Consider the following 23,286-nt stretch of genomic DNA (forward strand, 5'->3'; position numbering starts at 1 on the left):
GGCACGTTGCTATTTGCTGATATTCTTTCTAACTACTAAAGACAATTTATATTTTTAATATGACCACTGGTTATTCTCAGAGAAATTTCCAAACCTAAAAGGTTATGACTCCAACATTTATCTCCTAAAATGTATTTTAATACTACTTGATATTTGTCTGTGTTGTAATAGGTTTGGAGATAGACATAAATAGGTTTGTATATTGGTATTGGGCTCTTGAGTGCTAATTGTGTAAATGTTGACATGTTTTTTTAATCTCATAGAGTCTCAGGAGACAATACCACCCTCTCCCCAAAATATTTCTATAATAATTAAAAGTGCCTAGTACAGTGTTTAGCATAGAGAAGCTTAGTTATGTATTTGTTTTACTCTTCACCTTTCTTCTGTTTATTGCCTAATACCAAATCCTTAATACATACATACACACATTCACATGCACACACAATCATATTCACAATACACCTCCTAGTATAATATGCACTAAATAAAAAAGGATCTAGGTTTAGGTTGTCTCCACTCAGCCTCCTATACCTATATGGCCTTGATAGTTTTCTTACCTTCTCTATTACTAGTCTCTTTAAATGTAAAGTGGAATAATACCTGCATAATCAAACTATCATAAGGATTAAAGATCCTGAATGTAAATTGCCTGGTATAGTGTCCAATCTATAAAGAGAGTACAGTTTATAAAGAGAGACATGATAATTATTACTGAATTGCAGGTGATTGAAAAAAATGTAGGGCTTAAAAAGATGATGAATTTGTCCAATATCTTCTGTTTAATAAGTGCAGGAGCCAGGAAGTAGCTTCAGTTCTGTATTATTCTGGAATTCATACCATCGGAACTATTCTGTGATACCACAGAATAACACAAAAATGTCACAATATTTCTTCAGAGAGATAAATAGAGTAGCAATTAAAATCCAAGAGTACCTCATTGGTACTCATATTAATGTGTGTGTATGTATGTGTGTGTGTATTTGAGTCTCTGTAACCACTCAGAGCAAGTTCTGTTGCTCATGTCCATGGCATGAAGTGCATTGAAATGATGAAGAAAAAAATAAATGGAACCATTTTAAATACGAATGGAAAGTGGAGGGCAAGATGTGCTGGATCATTCTTCTATAGCATAAGGAAAGAAAGGCAAGGTTGTGACAAAACAGGATTAAAAAAAGAAAACAAAACATAAGTAGGCACTGTGTCTGCAGGAGGAATGAGTCTCATAGATGTCCTGTCCCCAACAGAGATGCCGAAAAGCAGAAAGGGATTAGCTATTGGGTGGTGGGGAGGGGAAGCAGTCTGGAGGAAAGTAGGAAACATGGTCTATTCAAATAAAAATAGAGAACTGTAAATGTGAACTTTAGTCTGTTGCTTTTTCCCAGGAAGGAGGACCGGGTGGACTCCATAAGTACTAAAGCCAGCCTGAAGCTGTGAGTCAGCTGCTCCCACAGGCCTCAGAGGCCTCAGCAGCATGAGACCTCAAATTTACAGCTAGCAAATTCTGTGGTCAGAGGCCAAGCTAGTAACAGAATGCTTGGCTTCTAGCTTGAGCTCTGCCTTTTAACTAGGTAATAATCTGTATGACATTGTTCACGTCACTTCATATCTCCGAGTCTTCATTTCTTCAGCTATGAAAAGAAAGAGACATTGTCTCCTATCCACTTTGAGAGATTGTCGTAGGAGCAAATAAGATGGTATGTATGAAAGCACTTCAAATGGCTTTTCACACGTAATGTAGAAGTTTATATAATTGGCATTAAGTGAGCTGGAAATATTAGCGACTACTAATTATCAATACAAAGGGCATGGCTATAACACAAAGGAATGGCTCCATTGCATGTTTAAAACAAGAATATTTATATTATCTTAAAGGAAAAAGTACATCTATACTTTTTATTTTTTTAATTAAAATATTCTCACTTTTGTATATGCCTAATATAAACAGATTCTGGAATCAGAATTCTTGATTTTACATCCCGACTCCACCACTCTACCCATTGTTAGATGTTAGGCAAGTTACTTAACAACCCTGGCCCTTGATATATTCGCTAGTAAATTGGGCATAGAAATAATTTATGCCAGTTTCAAAGGATTATTTACAAGATTAAAGGCAGTAATATGTGTAGCTCTTAGAACAGAGTCTGATATATATTAAGGACACAATAAATATTAAGAATTATTATTAAAACACAGAAAATTAAAAACTAAAAATAGATTATTGACATTAGAACAATTACTGGAGAAAAAAATAGATATTTTGTGGTGTCTTTAAAAAAGTGAAGGTTCTAAATATATTTAATGAAAGCTTTTTGTCAAGTTATTCTTTGATATTTAGTCATTATACATTTAAAATTGATTATCAGCAAATGAAAATTAAAATAAACACCTTTGGGGAGCAAAATGTCAAATCCGAGTTTATACTATTAGAAAACAAAGTACAGAAAATTAAAAGCAAATGTCATAGAAATTCTGTATTTCTATTTGTCATAATACCCATCAGGGAAAGAGTTGAGCAGGTTTAGGACAAGCTAGCATGTCTAAAATTTTATCCAGTCAAAAGGCCAAAAATTTTTGTGGAAAGGTAACAGTGATATTCTGGATGAAATTGTACTTTTAAATTATTTGACTATTAAAATATTTTTGCTAATTCTATTACTCAGCAACTTCTATGTTCTAGATCTATTTTCATAATTTGTGATAATGTTTAAAGGGTATTTATGTTCACCAGCACTGAAAGAAACCATTGCTTGAGGATGATCCCACTCACAATACACCTTTGCTATGTTCAGTTTAAAAGCATCAGGAGACAACATGGTTACTGGAATTTTACCTTCTATCTTGTATATGAATTGTATTTGGGAAACCCGTGAGCAAAATTAAAGTATTTGATCTTCAAAATATAAACATGTCATCTTAAAAGAGGCTTATGTAAGTATTTAATGGTTGCTGGATTACAAAAATCAATATGGGATAAGAGGCTCCATGCTTTATTGATTTCTCCTTCCTTACATTTTCATTCTTTCCTTTAAGCTATTAAAATGCTTCAATTCAAGCTACTTTTTGTGAGATAGTCCAGAATAATAATATTTATCAAAGATAACATATTTAATACTAATATTTAGCCATTGGCAGCCAAGATTGCTTTTGAAGAAAAATACCTTTACCAATATGGATGCTTTTCCATTTAGTTTATGGCATTGTAGAAATGGAAGAATATTTTTAAAAATATATGGAAATGTCATTTGATTTTGTGAAATATTTCATATTTAGATAAACAGGTATGTCCTGAATATCAAGGAATTTTAATTTTAGCATAGAAAGCTAGAAACAGATATATTAAAATTTAAAGCAATAAAATATATGCAATTATTTTTAGGCAAGAGATGTTTTTCAAAAATTTGCACATGAATAAGAGTTTGTAAATTTTAAATACATGAAAAGAAGCTGCAATGTTGAACACCCTGTGGTGAATTATTTAGATAAATAAATCTCTCTTATAAGAAAATAATCACTTCAATATCTGTTTCCTAAGTTAACATTATCATGTATTTTTCCTTTGAATATGGATGCATCTGTATTTATTTAGTATTAAAACTCATGTTTTTTGGTACATGCTAAGAAGTACTATCTAATGTTTTAGTTGCATATAATTAGGCCAAAATCCATTCATACAATATTACATGTGACAATAGTATTGTTTGATTTATAAACATGAATATTATATTAAGTCATTAAGTATGAAACATCCAATCTTCTTAAGTACTAAGTTTGACAGCTGATATCTCTAACATTTCACTTTGACACTTCTTGTTTTATTTTTGTGTTGTACATCCTCATGTTGTTAAACACACAGTTTGACTTGTGATTACCTTTCAAAGTTCTTTTTAAAACAATTTTTGTAAAACCATAAGTCAGTCAAAAATTTGTGTTATTTTCAAATATGAGTTCTATAGAACCAATACTGCACAAACAGCTCAAAATATCAACAGTGTTTGAAAAAGATGTGACTAATGAACACATGGCACGTCTATGGTTTGAAAAGTTCTGTTCTGGTGATTTTAATCTTAAAAATGAGCCAGGTGGGAGACCTGAGACCAAGGTGAATAATAATGAGCTAAAATAGATGCAAATTCATCTCATCCTATGCGTAAATTAACAACAAGATTTGACACTACTATTCCAACAATATTAGATCATTTACAACAAATCGACAAGATAAAAACACTGTATAGATGGATGCCACATAAATTAAACGAGCATCAAAAAACAATCGTTTAGAAATTTGCCTTTCTTTGCTGTCACAACATAAAGACAAACCATTTCTACACTGTATTATTAACATGTAGTAACAAAGAGATTATTTTTTACAATTGCAAGTGCCCAACTTAATGGTTGGATAAAGTGCCAAAATACAGTCCAAAACCTAATATTCATCAAAAAAAAAAAAAAAAGCTAATAATGTCTGTTTAGTGGTCCAGCACTGGTATTATCCATTACAGCTTCATGAAACTTGGTCAACTGATTACAGCAGATGTCTACTACAACCAGTTGGACAAAATGATGAGGATGTTTGTAATTAAACAGCCTAGACTTGTCAATAGAGAAAGGCCAATTCTCTTACAAGACAATGCATGCTCAACCACATGTCACACAACACTGCTTAAACTACAGAGGCTAGACTTAGAGACTCTCTGTCATCTACCATATTCATGAGACCTTGCACCAACTGCACCAATTGACTACTGCTTCTTCCAGACTCTGGACCACTTCTTACAAGGAAAAATATTCAATTCTCAACAAGCTGTAAAAAATATGCCTTTTGTGATTTTACCGCCACTTACTCTCAGACTTCTTCACTGTTGATATAAATATGTTACCGTTAAGGTGACAAAACTATGTTGATAGTTTAGGCACATACTTTAATTAATTGTACTGCTTCTTGTTTAAGATGTAATAACTTTTGATTTGAAATCAGACATTTCATATTTAATGACCTAATGTATATGTATGTGTTTGCATATGTATGTATGAGTATTACACACATGTGATACATTGGTTCCTTTCTCCTTTGTGACTCACCTAAAGATAACTTTTCACCGTGAATGAATGATTTTCAACATTATTTTGTTGAAATAAAGTAGAAATTTTGCTTATATTTTATTGCTTTAAATTTTAATATATCTGTTTCTAGCTTTCTATACTAAAATTAAAATTCCTTGATATTCAGGACATACCTGTTTATCTAAATATGAAATATTTCACAAAATCAAATGACATTTCCATATATTTTTAAGCTTAATTATTCTGGATATTTCTTTTTAAGCAGAAGGGCAATGAGAAAACTCATAAAAGAATAGGATCATATAAAGATCAAATGATTTAGCATTAAGAATAAAGGAAGAAAGAAAACTGAATAGAATAGGGATATTCAGAGCAATTTCAATGTACAAAATTCAGTGCTGCAATACTTTTCCACATTGCTATCCTTCTATATTTGAACATATCTTTCAGAATTAATCCCTGTAAAAAATCAATAAAATTCAGTTCTCTAGACAGTTCTTCTTCAGCATGAGTGTGCATAAGAAATAGCTATAGAACTTATTAAAAATGACAATTCCTAACCCTTTTTCCCTGAGGTTGGTCAGAGTACATCCTAGAATTCAGCAATTTAAATGACAAACAAGACCACAATTTGTGGAAAACTTGGGATCCAGACTCTTTACCTATTTGTAGGATTTTTGGCTCTTTCTGATTTTGCCTCCCACTGGGCTGTAAAATGAAAAAGCTTTACATAAATATATGAAGTTGATCACATCGTACACATGCTTAGCTATGAGACACATCAGCTGGAAATGTTTGTGTGACTGCAAGTTCAACTCACATGGTACTTTTCTCTTTGAGAAAACAATACCCAGAAGAAACACTGTGACTATCTCCCAAATAAAGCTTTATTTTGTGAGAATGCTTTAAATAGATGATACATATAGATACATATATAAACCCTAATGTACTTATATATGCCTATATATGCCACTTATATGTATATTTAGAAATCTAATGAATAAATAATGTCCATCATAAAATATTTTACACCATATTGGTTTAAAATGTATTTAATACTGACAATATTCTAGATTATTTGGGGTCCACATAGTACCAAAAAATACCCACTTCACTGTCTTGTAGATTGTCATATCAGATGTTAGTCAAACTAAGGCTGGAAGGAGGAAATCATTTTTAGGTAAACTAATGGACCCAAACTGAAGCCATTTAGAATATGTTTTAGGAAAATTAAGGAATGTAAAGTAAGGAAATGTGGAAATTATCAGGAAATATTGACAGAGAATAAAGTGCCAAGAGTGAGAGAAATTTGCTTCTCAGAACATAATCAAATAAACAGAAGTAGAAAAATACAATAAGAATGAGGCACTGTGATCCACGGGTGATGGCACCATCTGTGGCCTGGGAAACAAGGAATTCTTGGCCCCCTGCCTAGTGCAGGAGTCAATGAAGCAGGCAGCTTTTGAACTATTATTATAGCAAGAACTAAAGTCTTACTCGTTTTGTCTTTAGACCATGGGTATCTCTGTTTCTCTCCTTGTGTATATATATGTCTATCTTTGTGTGCATGGGTGTAATGTCTGCCTCTGTGTATGTATTTCTTTGTGTGTGAATTTGTGCCACTTTTTCTGTTTAGTTAAGAATATGTTTCAGTCTTCCAACGTGGAGGTGCACATCACTCACTTTGTTTTGTGTGTAAATGCCTCTAAATGTATGAGACTCTCTGCCTAATTATGTCTTGCTGCTGCTTATTTGCATGCCTCGCTCTGCCTTGTGTATCTATCTGACCAGACATGTGGTTTATTTTCCAGCCTGTTATATATATGCATATGTCTCTGTTTATAAGTCTCTTTTTTCTGCTTCTGAATGTCTTTGACACCATCCTATCTATCTGTATTTTGTGTATTTCTCTCTGTGTGTCTCCCTGATCATCCCATTGTGTTATCAGAGTCTCTATGGTGGATGTCTATGGGTTTTGTGTTTCTGATGATATGTTTCTGATGATAGCTCTCTGTCTCTCTTCCTCTAGGTATAGTCTCTATGTGTATCTTTCTCCTGTTTATATAAGCATCAGTGGGTGGGCATCTCAACGTGCCCACTTCCACCTGTATGTGTCCGCTGAGCATGCCTGTGGTAAAGGAGGCAGATAAAAGAAGCCCCCATGATGCATACCCTCTCTCAGAGCCAGTGTGTCAGGAAAATACTTGAGGAAATTACCTAGTCCTTTATTGCTTCCAGACATGAATACAGCTACTGTATTCCATGGAGAGCTATTAATATTCACCTCCCTTACCCTTCCTAATAATTCTGTTGACACTCAAGTTTTACACTTAGAATATCTACTCCATAATCTAAAGGTCTCCAAGCCTTATTTCCTCAAGTGACAATAAGGGATAAAAGCACCTTACTGTAGAATTGGTATGAAAATCATAGCTGTAAAGGTCCTAGGACAATACCTAGCACATAGTCAGTGCTCTATACATTCTGTTACTCTTACCAGTGGATACTTCTCGGCTAAATTTTTGCCAAAAAGTTAAATTCCTCTAAGGAATCCTGCTGTATAATCAAACATTTTTAAGAGAGATTATTTCAAGCAATGTTCCTGCATTTAAAAAATACAGCTAGAAGAACATTATAAAGTGGACTTCTTTAAAGAAATACTGTGACAACTTTTTGGATGCAAAATACATTAGAATGTATGTTTCTGTGCTTTTGGTGGCCTATGGTACTAATCCAGTAACTCTAGATTATGCACAATCTTAGATCAATTAAAACATAGCTCAAAATGATGGCTGGTCATGTGATAATCGACTGCAACCCCCTTCTCTGGAACAAGTGGGGACACTGAGGCCAGGGACACTGAGTCTCAGTGTGTTCCAACGTATAGGCAACAGAAGCAAGTATGATACAAAACTCCTCTGCTCCTCAGGGTTATAGCCTATGCTGTTTCCAGTGCATTTTATTTCTTCCACTGTGGAGTTAAGAAACAATTTTTAAATGTAATGGTATCTTTTGAACATGTAACTCATTCATAAACTTAAGAATCTAAACAATAAAAGTCAAGATTATTGAAAAAGCATGCTCCCACTTCATCCACCCTTATCTGCCCTGATCTTTTCTCTCATCCCCAATCCTATAGATAGCCACTCTTTATTTTTGTGTCAATCCTTTCCATGTTCTCTATGCAAAACGAAGGAAATTATGTAGACATTAGCAATTATAAATTACATGTATTTTTATTCCTTTTTTAACATAAAATATGGCATTCTGTATTCACTGTTTTGTGCCTTGCATTTTTTACTCAATGATACATCCGGGAGATCTTTTTGTATCAGTCTACAAAAAACTTTGTATTTTCTACAGTTGCATAGTGATTTCAGATTTTTAAAGAAACTTAATTAGTTGTGAATACTTAAACCAAACAGGAGAAAATATGAAATGCAATATAAGCACATTAATAAGATATAAGGCAATAGTTTGAAAAATTTCCATACCAATTTTATTTCGTGGGTGGTAAGAGCAACGTGAATAAAAGAACTAAGCAAGCTTTGAGCACACAATAAAAGCTTCTTGGCCACAGTGGTTCCCTTTCTTGTTCTCCCAGGGGTTGCCTGAGGCATGGAGCTAATAGATAAAATCCCTGCAGTTATTTTACTATTTACTCCCAGGAGCAGAAGTCCATAAAACATAAACATTCATAAAATAGGAACTGTTATTGAAGAATTTAACTTTTTCAAAATATGCAATGTTCAAAACAATCACACAGTTATTAGTTTATCAGTTACCAATTTATCAACACAAACACACACACAGGTTTTTTGCTCATAACAACATTTTTATAGTCTCAGAGTAAAACAAAGTATGTTGCTGAGTCTTTTCTTTTTTACTATATTTCTGTTACCCACTGCCTTTAGTATATTCCAATTAATTTGTTCATGAATACCTTTTTGGGAAATTAACATTTAAGTTCCTATGAGCCTGTCAGGAATGTTGCTAGGTGTTGTAGGTTCTTTTTTTTTTTTTTACTTAACTTTTTCAACACCCTATCTTTCCCAAATTTCCCATAGCAAAAAAATTAGATTCCATATCTGATTTGCCTTATCCCTTCCTATCCAAAATACACATTAGACAAAGAAAAATAAAAAGCTTCCAAAGCCTCCCCACCATTAGGATTGCTCTGGCGGGACCTACAGGGCCAGTTGTAATAAAAGTAAGTAAAGGAGCAAGAGGAGACAAATTCATCTATTCTTCCTGCCTGTCATTCAGTGGGATCTCAACCTCCCATTAAATCTCAGATCAAGTAATGCCTAATAAAATTAAATTACCTTAAATTATTTTTCCATGATTGAAGCATATCACATTGTCCAGTTTTGAGCTCATGGTTTATTACTCTACTAAAAGTATAGATGCTAAATATGATTTATGTTTTAAAAATACTTCATCTTTTTCAAAATGCATATATTCACTGGACTCTCCCAACCATGTTGTAAGTCAAAAGCTAATGTTCCTGTTTTATAAATACATTCATCTTACAAAGACAATCATGGAGACACGGGGAGTTAACCCCTGCTGTGCAAAGTCACACCACTAACTAGTGGTGGCAACTCTATTGCTCATGTGCTAATCACATACATTTCATGGAGATCAACCTAACCTATCCTCAGCTCCACAAATGAACAATTGGCTTTGTTAACAATGTATTCAGTAAACCAATAAAAAAAAATGGATATGATAAAAGCCACAATGCCAACTAAAATATCCATCAGAGTTAATCCATAGCAGTGAACCAATTAAATCTTTTGCACTTCTTAAAATGAATTCAGTAGATGAATGCATTCTGATATCAAAAATTATCTAAGACATATAAGTAAGAGATAAAGGCCAATCTCAGAACAATCTGAAAAGTATCATCCTATTTATATAGAAAGGGATTAATCCTATTATGTTTAGATACACACAGACATTTCCTGGAAGGGTATCCAATAAACTGTTGTAAATTGTTTTCTATGGAAAAGTGTATATAGTATGTAACATGAGGAAATGGGTTGGATTTTTACTCTTTCACTTACACTCTCTTCAATGTTTATGTTTTTTTAAAACCATGAACATATATTACTTCTATCACTTGAAAGATTTGGTCAGAATGTTTAACTTGTTATTTGACATGGGACAAATGAAGTAAATACTCTGGGAAGATCTTTAAATGTCTGCTTTGCATATATATATATATATATATATATATATATATATATATATAATTTCTTGCTCTATAATACTTTGACTTCATTTGTGCCCAAACTTTTATTGGACTTTTAGAATAGATATTTAATTTTTCTAATTAATTATAATACTCTAGTGGGATAAATGCATTGGAATTTTACCTCATCAATTAAGGTAAAATGACCACTCAGAATAATGCTCTGGTTGGATTAGCAAAATATATGCTATTGTCTTGATTACAAGTGAATGTGGCATTGAAGGTACAGATGGGTAGTTCAAATGTGTGTTTCATGAAACAGTCTTGAAAGCTTTAAAGGTTTTCAGTTATTTGCTCTTGTCATAGCAATTATTTCTACCAATAAACTATTGAGTCTGATTTAAAATTCATATTTTAAATATAACAGTGACATTTTTAACCCATTTTGACTCCTCTAAACATATCCATGTGCTTATGCATTATACAGAGAGAAACATGTAAGAGTCAATATTGATTATATGAGCCAAGTGACTGCAGTAGCAACTGTAGATTAATAAAATCTTTAACTCACATTATTCTGTAGGGAAGGGAGAAGCATTGCAGCGTGAATTAAGGACAATGTGTCAACCTTAAGTTTAAATACAGACTTTTCAAAGAACAAATTATATATTCCATGGACAGCTGTCTAGAAATTGTGTAGCTTTTTATGCATGCAATTTGGAAATTCTATTCATGTATTTTAATTCCTTGACTCACAGACCTTGTAGGTAAATGGATAGCACTTTTTGGCAAAAGAGAATTGATAAAATTGAAAAAAATGGTTAAAGGAAGTTGTAAAATGAAGAGTCAATTTATGAACATTTTGCACAATCTTGCAAAAATAGCAATGGAGGATGGGAAACTAGTAAAACATTTTTAAAAATTATTTTATATCATATTTTGCTACTCATTTTTCAGGCCTGTTACCCAATGCATGGGATCTGTATAGTCAGATTTGTACCTGACAACTCTTCTCAAAATCTACTTATCTGAAATACAATCAGCTTGATTTTTTTAATTTACTTTTGTAACATCCAGATTTATCCTATATCCCATAGTTGTTAGTTCAAACCACATTAATGGTCCTTATCACATTGCTTTCAGTTGGTTAGATGCTTGTCCAGTTTCTTTGATACATTTTGAGTGCCCTACAAAGAGAGACTATGCCAAATTCATCTTTATACCTGGAGTCACTTCCCTGGATTTGATACACTTTAGAACTCAATAAATGTTTGTTAAATAAATAAAAGAAGAGTAATAAATGTCAAGAGAATAACAAATATGAAAAATAACCCTCCACCTAAACTTCATGACTTCTAAAGATTCAACGAAATCTCTTCTACAGTTATAGGTACCATGTGACAGATCAACACATATGTCAATTAATAAATGCTATTCACCACATAAACAGAATTAAAAACCAAAACAATACGAGTATCTCAATAGATGTAAAAAAAGCATTTGGCAAAATCTAGCATCACTTCATGAAAAAAACCCTTACTTAATAAACTAGGCATAAGAAAGAGCATTTCTTGAAACAATAAAGGCCATATATGACAAACTCACAGCCAACATCATACTGAATGGGTTAAAGTTGAAAGCATTCCCCCTAAGAACTGGAACAAGATAAGGATGCCCACCTTCAACACTCCTATTTAACATGGTACTGGAAGTACCAACCAGAATGATCAGACAAGAAAAAGAAATAAAGGGCATCCAAATTAGAAAAGAGGAGGCCAAACTCTACTTGTTTGCCAATGATATGATTTTATATGTGGAAAACCCTAAAGACTCCTCCAAAAGACTCCTAGAATTGATAAATAAGTTCAGTAAAGTCTCAGGTTACTTAATTAATGTACACAAATCAGTAGCATTCCTACACACTAATTATAGCCAACCTGAGAATCAAATGAAGAACACAATACCATTTACAATAACTGCCAAAAAAAAAAAAAAAGAACCTAGGAATATACTTAACTAAGGAGGTGAAAGATCTCTACAAGGAGAACTACAATAAACTGATGAAAGAAATTGTTGATGACATCTCATGCTCATAGATTGGAATCAATATTGCTAAAATGTTCAGTCTTTCTTAAGTGATTTGCACTTCTCATCAAAATACCAATGGCATTTTTTACAGAATTAGAAAACAATCCTAAATTTCACATGGAATCAATAAAGAGCCAAAATAGCCAAAGCAATCCTAAGTAAAACAAACAAATATGCAGACATCACATTATCTGACTTCAAATTATACCACAAAGCTATAACAACAAAAATACCATGGTACTGGCCGGGCGCGGTGGCTCACGCCTGTAATCCTAGCTCTCTGGGAGGCCGAGGTGGGCGGATCGCTCGAGGTCAGGAGTTCGAAACCAGCCTGAGCAAGAGCGAGACCCTGTCTCTACTATAAATAGAAAGAAATTAATTGGCCAACTAATATATATAGAAAAAATTAGCCGGGCATGGAGGCGCATGCCTGTGGTCCCAGCTACTCGGGAGGCTGAGGCAGGAGGATCGCTTGAGCCCAGGAGTTGGAGGCTGCTGTGAGCGAGGCTGATGCCACGGCACTCACTCTAGCCTGGGCAACAAAGTGAGACTCTGTCTCAAAAAAAAAAAAAAATACCATGGTACTGATATAATCATAATTGATATTTAGAATGTTGATCCTGAGGCATACAAGACATCTAAAATAAGAGGAAAAATAAACATGAAACAAAAAATGCAGTCTATGTTCAGTACGGTGTACTAAGACAGAAAAATCAAGTATTATTTCCCAGAAAGATTATAAAACATTGTTGAAATAAAATGAACTTTTGAATTAGTATTTAATTAATCAGAAAATCCAATCTCAAGGTGGTTTAGCTCAGTGGTCCCAAACCTTTTTGGCACCCGTGACTGGTTTCATGGAAGACAATTTTTCCATGGACCAGCGTGGGGGTGGGAGATGGTTTTGGAATAATTCAAGTGCATTACATTTATTGTGTAGTCAAACCCCTCTGCTAATGATAATCTGTATTTGCAGCTGCTCCCCAGCACCAGCATTACCAACTCAGCTCCACCTGAGATCATCAGGCATTAGATTCTCATAAGGAGCGCACAAACTAGACCCCTCACATGCGCAGTTTACAGTGAGGTTCACACTCCTATAAGAATCTAATGCCCCCACTGATCTGGCAGGAGGTGGAGCTTATCTAGAGATACAAGCAATGGGGATAAATTTGTATAAATACAGATGCAGCTTTGCTCACCTGCCTGTAGCTCACCTCCTGCTGTGTGGCGCAGTTCCTAACAGACCTAGACCAGTACTGAGGGTTGGGACTGCAGGTTTAGCTTACCAAAATCCCACTATTTCTATGATTATTTATTTCTACAAATTTTAATATAGAATACATTAAGTGCAATAAACCCTAATTTAAGGAACATTATTATTATTTAAAGTATTTGATATTTTAATGAATAAAACGTGTGTTTTTATATCACTTGTCTTAATTGTTTTTTATACCAGGGATATAATAGATATACAAATTAAATTCAATAATTTTGTATCTACTTTTACTCCATAAGAAAAATTTTATCATTGCAAATTATTAAACTATATCATAATCTTTGATCATTTTAATTAGTTACACATATTATTTTTATAATGTGTAATATTAAGTCTACTTTTATTCCTATATATGAAGCATGTTCTTCGTAAATCTTAAATCATGAAGTGATTTAAGTTACATATTGAAAAAATGTCAACTGGCAGTTAAAAATTGATTTTTTCCATCCATTTTTGGAGCACTAACTTTATTATTAAGGAATGAAAGACTGAGTAACAAAAGCCACTCAATAGCTATAATTTTTTTCATAAGAAGTATAGAAGTTAAATATTGTCTTTTTCTGGTAACCTTAAGGAAGATGGACAAAAGAAAACATATATTAATAGAGAATAATCACAAAAATTCATTCGCAAGAGCAATATGTTACATTATTCATATATTCTTATGGAAAAGATGGCAAGTTTATTGGCTTCCCTCTGCCCTTATCTTTTGCCAGCAAGAGCCATCTGTAACAAGATGGAAACATTGGCACACACAAAAAATTCACTTCTGTTTCCTAAAACTATCGCCTAATAAAAGTCTGCTGCATATTTTCCAAGGCTCTAGTCTTTTTCATTTTTCTTATTTTTCAACAATAGTAGGAATACTAAGAATTTTGTTCCACTTGTAAATTTCAAACTAAATAAATGGTCTCTAAAACTAGAAAAGATAAAGTGGACTCACATGAACAAGGTACTCATATTTTTAAATATAACTATAAAATTATAGACAATAATTTTATAAATTATAAAAAAGTGATTTTTTTTAAAAAGCCACTAATGAAAATGTGTGTTATTTAAAAATATATTTTAACAATCCCTGTCTTTATATCAAGAATCACCTTTCAGGTACCAAGGTTGAACTTTAACACTTCAAGTGAAAAGTGAATTTGATTAATGTTTCATAGGATTATAATACTTAAGAATATACTATAACAAAGGTGAATCACATTTATATACTGAGCAATGATTGTTTAACACAGTGATTATTCTCATTGCTCACAAATGTGCTACATTTTTTAATGAATGAAATAGATCCTTGGGAAAGTTGCATCAGCACTTTAAGACCAGCATAGAGTTTGGAAAAGAATAGAAAATAATGAAAGCTCTTCAAAAGCTCTTCAACCTGATTTCTCCTGAAATCAGTATGTAAAGAGGTATCTAAAATCCCATATGTATTGCAGTACAATTCACAGTGGCCAAGATATGGAATCAAACTAAGTGTCCCTCAGTGGATGAATATATTAAAATGTGGTATATTCAGCAATAAAAAGATATAAATCCTGTCATTTGCAACAACATGGATGAGCCTAGAGGACAATATGTTAAGTGAAATGAGTCAAGCACTGAGGACAAATACTGCATGATCTCACCCATATGTGAAATCTAAAAATGTTGATACTCAAAGCATGTAGTAGAATAGTGCTTAACCAGAGGCTGGAGAGGGTAGACAGGAGGGGGAAATCAGGAGAGGCTGATTAATGGGTACAAAATTATAGTTAATAAGAAGGAATAAGTTCTGGTCTTCAGATGCACAGTAAAGTGACTATAGTTAAAAATATTGTATGGTATATTAAAAAATAGCTAGAAGAGAGCATTTTGAACATTCTCATCACAAAGAAATGACAAATGTTTGAGGTGATAGATATGCTAAATATCCTGATGTGGTCATTACACAATGTATAAATGTGCTGAAATATCACACTGAGACCCCATAAATATTATATCAATTAAAAATAAAATTAAAACAAACAAAGAGCAGTCATTTTCAATGTTCAATGATAGAACCTGCCACTTATTTACAAAGATTCAATCACAGAATCCACATGATCACTAGTTTGGGCATTCATTCAAAGTACTTTTCATGGTTGTAAAATAAAAACTAATAAAGTTACCACTTATTATCTATTATAGTCCATACACTAGAAGAACAAGCTTATAGGAATCGCCTCCTTTATTCTATTCTGAAGTGTATGACATAGGTACTGTTATTATCCTCAATTTATACATGAGGAAACTGAACCTTCTAGAAAGATGAAGTAACTTGCCCAAGCCAATGAGTGGACAATCTGAATTTAAAGCAGTTATTACAGAGCTTGAGCTTTTAATTACTGTTACTGTTTTCCCAGATAAATAGTTATTCTATTTTGACTATGTTTTATATTAGAATCTTGGAATTCATCAGCACCTGTCTGTGTGGTCTACACAGTCTGATTGCTATCTTGTATGGTAAGACGATGGTAGTGATGAGGTCAGGGTGGCAAATTTGATTTGTGTGAAGTTCAGTTGACATTGTCCTGTGAAAGACTATTCCACTGCTACCTAAACCTATCTATCCAAACTTACAACAAGAGTTATTTTTTAGTCAGTCATAAGAGAGGATCAGAAAAGTGTTGACATTTATTTCAGCCAAATCTGTCACCTTGTTGGAAAATTACTTTAAGGTTATTTACATTGTTTTTGCATATAGAGAAAAATAAACATATAACATCCAAGTCACTCACATTGCTTCCATAGGAATCTAATTTACATCAGTGTGTAGTCAGGTATGAGGAAATTCCCCTTAATCATTTAATTGGTTTTCCTTTTCTCACATGAAAGATTCTGATAATGTGACACTCAACGGCTGGTCAACTAAACAGATTTCTCCGTGCACATTCCTGGAATAATCAGAGCTGTAGTAGGTTTTCAATGCTGCAGCCAGTTCAAACTTATCATCAATGCCAATTGCTTTATTAACAATAAGAAAACTAAATCTCTTCAAGTAACTGATAGTGTTAAACATTAAAAATAAGATAGAAATAAAGCTGCAAGTAAAATTTTAAATAAGACATGATTCATTTAATATATTTTACCAAACTCTCCATATAATCCATATTAATTAAATTCCATTTAATTTCATATTATTTATGCCTAGCTTAGGGGCTCCCTAAAATCAGTTGATATATTTACAAATGACAGGAGGTAGTAAAACATTACAATTTCTAAGCTAGTATTTTTGTTCAATACTCAAACATTTGGAGGAAGTTGACTTATTTAGTATCGCACTCACTTGAGACTGATAGCTAAGGAAAAAATCTAATTAAGGATGATATTAGTGGGACCTTTCCACCTGGAGTGTTTTTATAAACAAGTGAAGGGGAGAAAAACTACAAGAATAATACAGGTTGAATGGAAAAGTTATAGTTGCTGGTAGAAAGTGAATATAATGCACAGTAAAGAATTCTACCAGAAAATCTGAAATAGACAAGGGTGAATGTTTCCTTACCTGGGCACTAACTGTCTATGATTGTCCCTCATTAGCCTCAGTGCTGTGCAGTCATATCACATGACTGTTGTCTCTTTTTCTATATCCCTCACTTTATTCTGTAACTATGTATAGGTGATGTATTTTCTGATGACCTAAGTTAAGAAAATGTGTCATTCTATTTCTGTTTTCTACACTTTGCTTTTAAATAATGCTTTATTGTTTCTAAAGTACTTTCATGTCCATTCTTGCATTTCATTAACTTAAAAAGTCTATGTTCTTAAAAAGTTTAAGGTGCTTATCTGAGATTACACAACTAATAAATGGCGATACGAAAATGGAAATGCAGTGTGGAATCAGTAAGGAGAACATTGCTAACTAATGTTTACTGAGAAATGGGCATTGTGAAAAGAGCCTTATGTATGTTATATAACAAATTTGAAAAACCCCATGCAGTAGGCATGATTCCAACTGTATGGTAGGAAAAAGAAGCATCAGTGAGGTTAATACTTTACCCCAAGATAACAGAGTGGCAAGGCTAGGACTCAAATTCAGGTCTGTTCAATTCCAAAGACTGAAGTCTTAAGGGAGAATGATACATTCCAATTAAAAGATCAAAGAACACACAAGAAGACACATATGCATTTTAAAACTCATAAGAGTAATGAATAATGTAAAATCATGTGATAATTTAAATTATATAATCTGAATATATAATAGTGAACTTTATTTTAAGGATTTAAGTTCTTGCAATTTTACTTTTTAAATATTATATTTTTTTAATATTACAGATTTAGTACATGTTTAGTAAAGCCAATATTTTTTATAAATACTCAGAAGATACAAGCATATCTGATTATACTAATTTGCATTTTGATAAGAAAAAGACAAGAAATTTGAGGAATAGAAAGCCATTTTATTGACTTAAGATTGCATTAATTTGGGAAACTGATAAAGGCTTTAAACAGAATTTTCAATATTTGGGGAATATTCAACTGGAATGTATCAAATATGAAACATTTTCAAAACTAGGAAATACTACATTAAAATTGTAGTTAAAAGATGTGGATGTGTTTAAATGTTATAGTAGTAAGAAAAAGCACTCTACATTAAACTGATAGAATATAAACCATATCCAGACTACCAGAAAACGTGGATTTAACACCAAGAGAGGACCAGGCCAGCAGTAACCATTCTTGAAGTGGAAGCAAGTACAGAGAGCCCACAGTATAGTTACTAGGGGTCTGACAGCAAGAGTGGTTGTGGAATCTAGGATATATGCTCCTAGCCACACCTTGGACCAGACCAACAACAGGCATCCCTGTCTATCCAAAGGACTTTGCATGTGGGAGTTTGTGTTAAAAAGATGGGGTGACTGGGTAGCCAAAAACTTAGAGAATGATTAGCAAGTACCCATAGACAGAAGACTGGCTACTAAGACACCCTATCTGGCTGGATGCCCTTCTGTTTCCCCACTCACATTTTATTTAGGTTCTTTCCATCTCTACTATTAACTTTATGAACATCGTCTAAGTCACTGACATTTCTTGCCTTGGCTCTCTTAGGAGCCTTGTACATAGGGCAGCCACACATCAAGGTTTGCCTGTGACAACTTCAGTTTACATTTATTAAGTCACTCTTTTTTTGAAACCCCTCCAACTTCTTCCAATTGCTTTAAAAATAAAAATATAGACTCCTTGCCATCGCTCACATACTCTGCTAGTTGAATGAATCTACCATTCTCTGCCTTTCTCACTGTTCTTTAGCAATACTGTCCTTCTTTCTGTTTCTTAAACATGAAAACACATTTCAACATTAAGACTTTGCATGTTCTGCTTTCCCTGACTAGAATGCTCTCATCCCTGTTCCTCACATGACTAGCTCTATTTTATAATCCAGCTCATATTCCATCTGTTTAGAGAAGCCTTTTCTGCCCCTGCCCAACTAATTTCATACCTCAGTCACTCTGTCACATTACTGTGTTTTGTTTACTTCATACCATTTATCAACTTCTGAAGGAATTGTTTATATTTACATATGCAATTATCTGTGTGCTTTTTATATTTATAAACCCCTCTCCTCCCACTACAATGTGAGAAGGGAGAACTTTTCTTTTTAGTCACAGCATTGAAAACAGTACCTGGCACAAACAAGTACTTAATTTATCACTTCAAAAAAGTTTATTAAGTAATAAAAGTTATCTATCTAAAATTTGTAACAAACATCATATTCCATTGTAACACATCACAAACAGACCAGTTAAAATCAACAAAGGCACTGGGATTCTTAAAAATAACATAATATGAACATATTCTGTCTTGGACAAAGCCAATAACAAAACAATTACAAGGAGAGCTATTGGATTATCTATGTTAAACTTGCAAAAGAGATGATCAAAGACCTGTCTTGTGAACCTACTCCAATAATCACCATACAGAAATAAAAGGTTAGTAAAAGAATGTATTTTGAGCAGAATTTCTGTGAATTTGTTGAAGCATGCTCTCTTCCCTCCTCAGGAAGGAAGAGAAAGAGAGAGAGAGAGAGAGAGAGACAGAGAGAGAAAGAAAATGTTTCACCTCACTTCCAATCCAGAATGAGGAGCTTTAAGGAGTTGACTTGGATTGATATGTATACTGTGAAGTTCTCCAAGTGCAGTAGGAAAAAGGTGCAGACTAATGTTGACTGAAGTGAGTTATAGCAGCAGGGCAGGAAGTTGTATTGAAAAAATAACTGCACTTTCACTGATGAAGCACCAAAAGTATTTCCAAGATATGAAGTTCATGGTAGGGTTATTGATGTAGAATCATTTGAAAAGAAAGTCTACCTAAGTGGGCTACTAACAGAATAAGACTGCATTTCCACAAAGAGGTTGAAGTGATGCTCTTGAATGCCAAAGTGAGTGGAATTACAGTCTGCTGACTAAAGGAGAGAAAGCTGCATTTTAAGGAGTCGGGCAGTGAAGGAAGGAACAAAAGAATACTCTCTGTGAGGAAGAAAGGATTGGAGTCACTGAGGAGCAGGAATGGAAAGAGAAGACCACCACATCTCATTCTCTGATGCAGGCTTCTGACTCAAGCACTATCAAGTACCCCCCTTTTCAAGAGGGAAAAGAGAAACAACTTTAAGTAAAATATGGGCTTTTCATCATTACAGTGGTCTAGGCATATCAAGTTTTCTTTTTCTTTTCTTTTCCTTTTTGTTTTTTATTTTTCACTGTCTAAATGTGACCTGCCAAAGGTTTCATCCAAGGGGCAGGAAATAGTCCACTACATAAAATAAGAGGCACAGAAAGGGAAAAGAAGTTCTTTTATGTTTATACTATATTATAATAAGTCATCACCAACGCCCATGCTACTAAATACTGGGGAATTTTATTCTAAACAAAATGGGACCTCCAAAAAAGGAAAGAAACAACATGTATACACAGAAAGAAAAGAGAAAACATTTTCAAAGTCTGTAGAAAATACAAGCATTTGCATAAAAGACTTAATAGACTCAATGTCACAGTCTAAGAATGAGTTGAACAGGTTTGAAATGTAAATAACAACAATGAATAATTAGAAAATATTATGAGGAAAAGAGTCCATTAAAAATAGTAGCTAAAACTATAAACTAAACTTAAATCTATTAAAAATTTAAGACTGTATTATAGGTAAAACTATTAACTTACTAAATAACAAAAACACAAAAAATAAAAAACTTTAGGGTTTACGTATAAAATATGTGTATATTAATACACATAAAATGCTATTGCAATGGCCATATGTAGTCATGTAAATGCATAGGAAATGATAGCAGATACACTGATCACAGTATTTGTTTCTGGAAATGGAAAAGAGATTGGATAAAAGCTAAGGGTAATTCTAACTTCATCTTTAGGTTTTGAGTAGAACCACAATATTATCTTTCCTTTGCACTTATAACTTTGCAAAAGTAAAATTAAATAAGGTGACTCTACAGCTTAGAATGCATTGTTATTAGGAAACAAATGAATTTAAATATATCAGAAATTTTTTGTGTGTAAAATATAATTTGTATAACTCAAAGTATAATGATTATCTTTGTTTTATTCATTTTTTATATTCCATTATTAAAATGAATAGTTTCTAAAATTTTATTACTCAATATGAGAAATTGTGAACAAATTTGATTTTTACTGTTATAATAAAAAGTGGTCTTTCAAATAAAAAAATCTGTACCGTATACCATTTAATGTGAGAATAAATGAGGCAAAATTTTGATTAACGTTTACATAGGGGAAAATGGAAATGAGCCAATAACATTTTAAATCTCTTCACTTCTTCTTTTAATTAATTAAAAAACAGATTTATCTGATTAATGAAAATGTGCTCTTGATTTTGTTCCCTCTCTGTTCAATGGTAATGACATTGATCAAAGGGAATTATAGAGTTTTTAAAAGTAACATTAAACTTTTCTGGTTCTTGGCTAAATTCAACATTGAAAAAAGATTGCAAGTTAACTACAACATGGTAAAATTACAATGCTCAGGTATTTTAAGCAAATATATGTATATATGTATGTATATATATAAATTTATAATTATATTTTAGTTTATTTCTCCATCTTGCTCCCAAAAGAATTCCATACTACAATATAGCATGTAAAAAATGTTTGTTTAATGAATATCAAAAATTTTTTTAATTAAAAGAAGACATCAATATACTAATCAGCAATTGGAATGTTGTTAACATATTTTAACAGTATTGGGTTCTTGCAGAGCAATCTTAGTAATCTTTCAAATTCTAGAGTCTTGATAAGGGCTCAATAAATATTTTTTAAAAAATGAATGGACAAACGTATAAAGCTCTAATTTTCTTTGTTTGCCCGCTATTATTTTTAAAATATAGTGGCACATAGGAACCTTATACAATTCAGGTTGTTAGTTATACAAGCAGTATTTATTTAGCCCCACCAATTAAAAATGGATGAATTTATCATTGCTTTTCAGTCAAGAAAATTACTTCCTCTACACTTTTCTTGAATTATGATATTCCTCCATGTGCTTAAATACCCTAATCATCACATCTGCATTTCAATTTATAGATTTTATTTTAAATGATGGCATAAGATTGCAAAATTAAGATGAGTCACAAAAATGATGGAGTTCCTCATTTTCTATTCAGTTTGGTTTGATTCCACAGATTTTTTTTAAGAACCTACTATGCACAAAAATTGTGCTAACTATTCCCCATATGCTCACAGAGCTCATGATGTAATGGGAAGACAGACTTGTGGGCAGTTTTAAAATAAGAATGATTGAAATACATGATTTTTTTAAACAAATGATTTAAAAGTGATAAAAGCAAAGTACTATGGGAAGGAAAAGAAAATGGAAATTAGATTTCTCTCTAAGGCTTCTTTGTGGAAGAGCATATAAGATGAACCTTGAAAAATTGTAGGTATTTTAAGAGATGAAAGACAGGTTAAAGAAGATGGCAATTTGAGGAAACAATGAGCAAAGGATTTCTACTTTATAAGCTGAAGAACTCTGTGTTCAGTTGTGAAAAGTTCAGTATATTTTTTGATTCATAAGTTGTACTATAAAGGTTGAAGTGCTCTTCATGGCAAAATGACAAAATGTCACGCATTTTTCCCCATTCTACTGAGTGCATACTATATGTTAATTGAATCACATGCAGTATCAATCCTCTTAAAATCCTCTTATGGGAGGAATGCTGCCATTCCCATTTCACAGATGAAGAAACTGAGACTTGGAAAGTTTAATGAATTTGTCTGAAATTGTATTTCTTGTAACTGGAGGACCAGAGCTATGAATCAAGTGTCTCTCACTCCAAAGCCTATTCTCTTTATCATTACGCTATACTCTTTTTTTTCCCCCCTCTTTCTCTCTCTTCCAAAAGAATTAGGAGTCCATGAGGAACAGCACTGAACTAGAACTTTAGATACATTGCAGTAAATATAAATTTAATATTCTACCAACAGAAAAGCAAAAATCAGGGGTAGCAATGAAGTCATTAAAATATCTCTATAGTTTACAAAAATGTTTAAACCTATTAATTTTAGAAAAAGTAAACGGCAGAAATTAGGGTAGGTCATTTATACTCTACTTTTTAGACCAACCACCATTATCTGTGTATGTAACTTTGGGAAAATTAACTCACTTCTGTGGCCCAA

General features: G+C 32.8%; 1 protein-coding gene across 4 annotated transcripts in view; it reads right to left on the reverse strand.

Moving 5' to 3' along the window:
- NLGN1 (neuroligin 1) overlaps positions 1–23,286 on the reverse strand; it is an 837,921-nt gene that overhangs the window by 469,794 nt on the left and 344,841 nt on the right. The window lies entirely within an intron of this gene.

The sequence above is a fragment of the Microcebus murinus genome, chromosome 1, assembly GCF_040939455.1.
Source record: "Microcebus murinus isolate Inina chromosome 1, M.murinus_Inina_mat1.0, whole genome shotgun sequence".
Lineage (NCBI taxonomy): Eukaryota > Metazoa > Chordata > Mammalia > Primates > Cheirogaleidae > Microcebus > Microcebus murinus.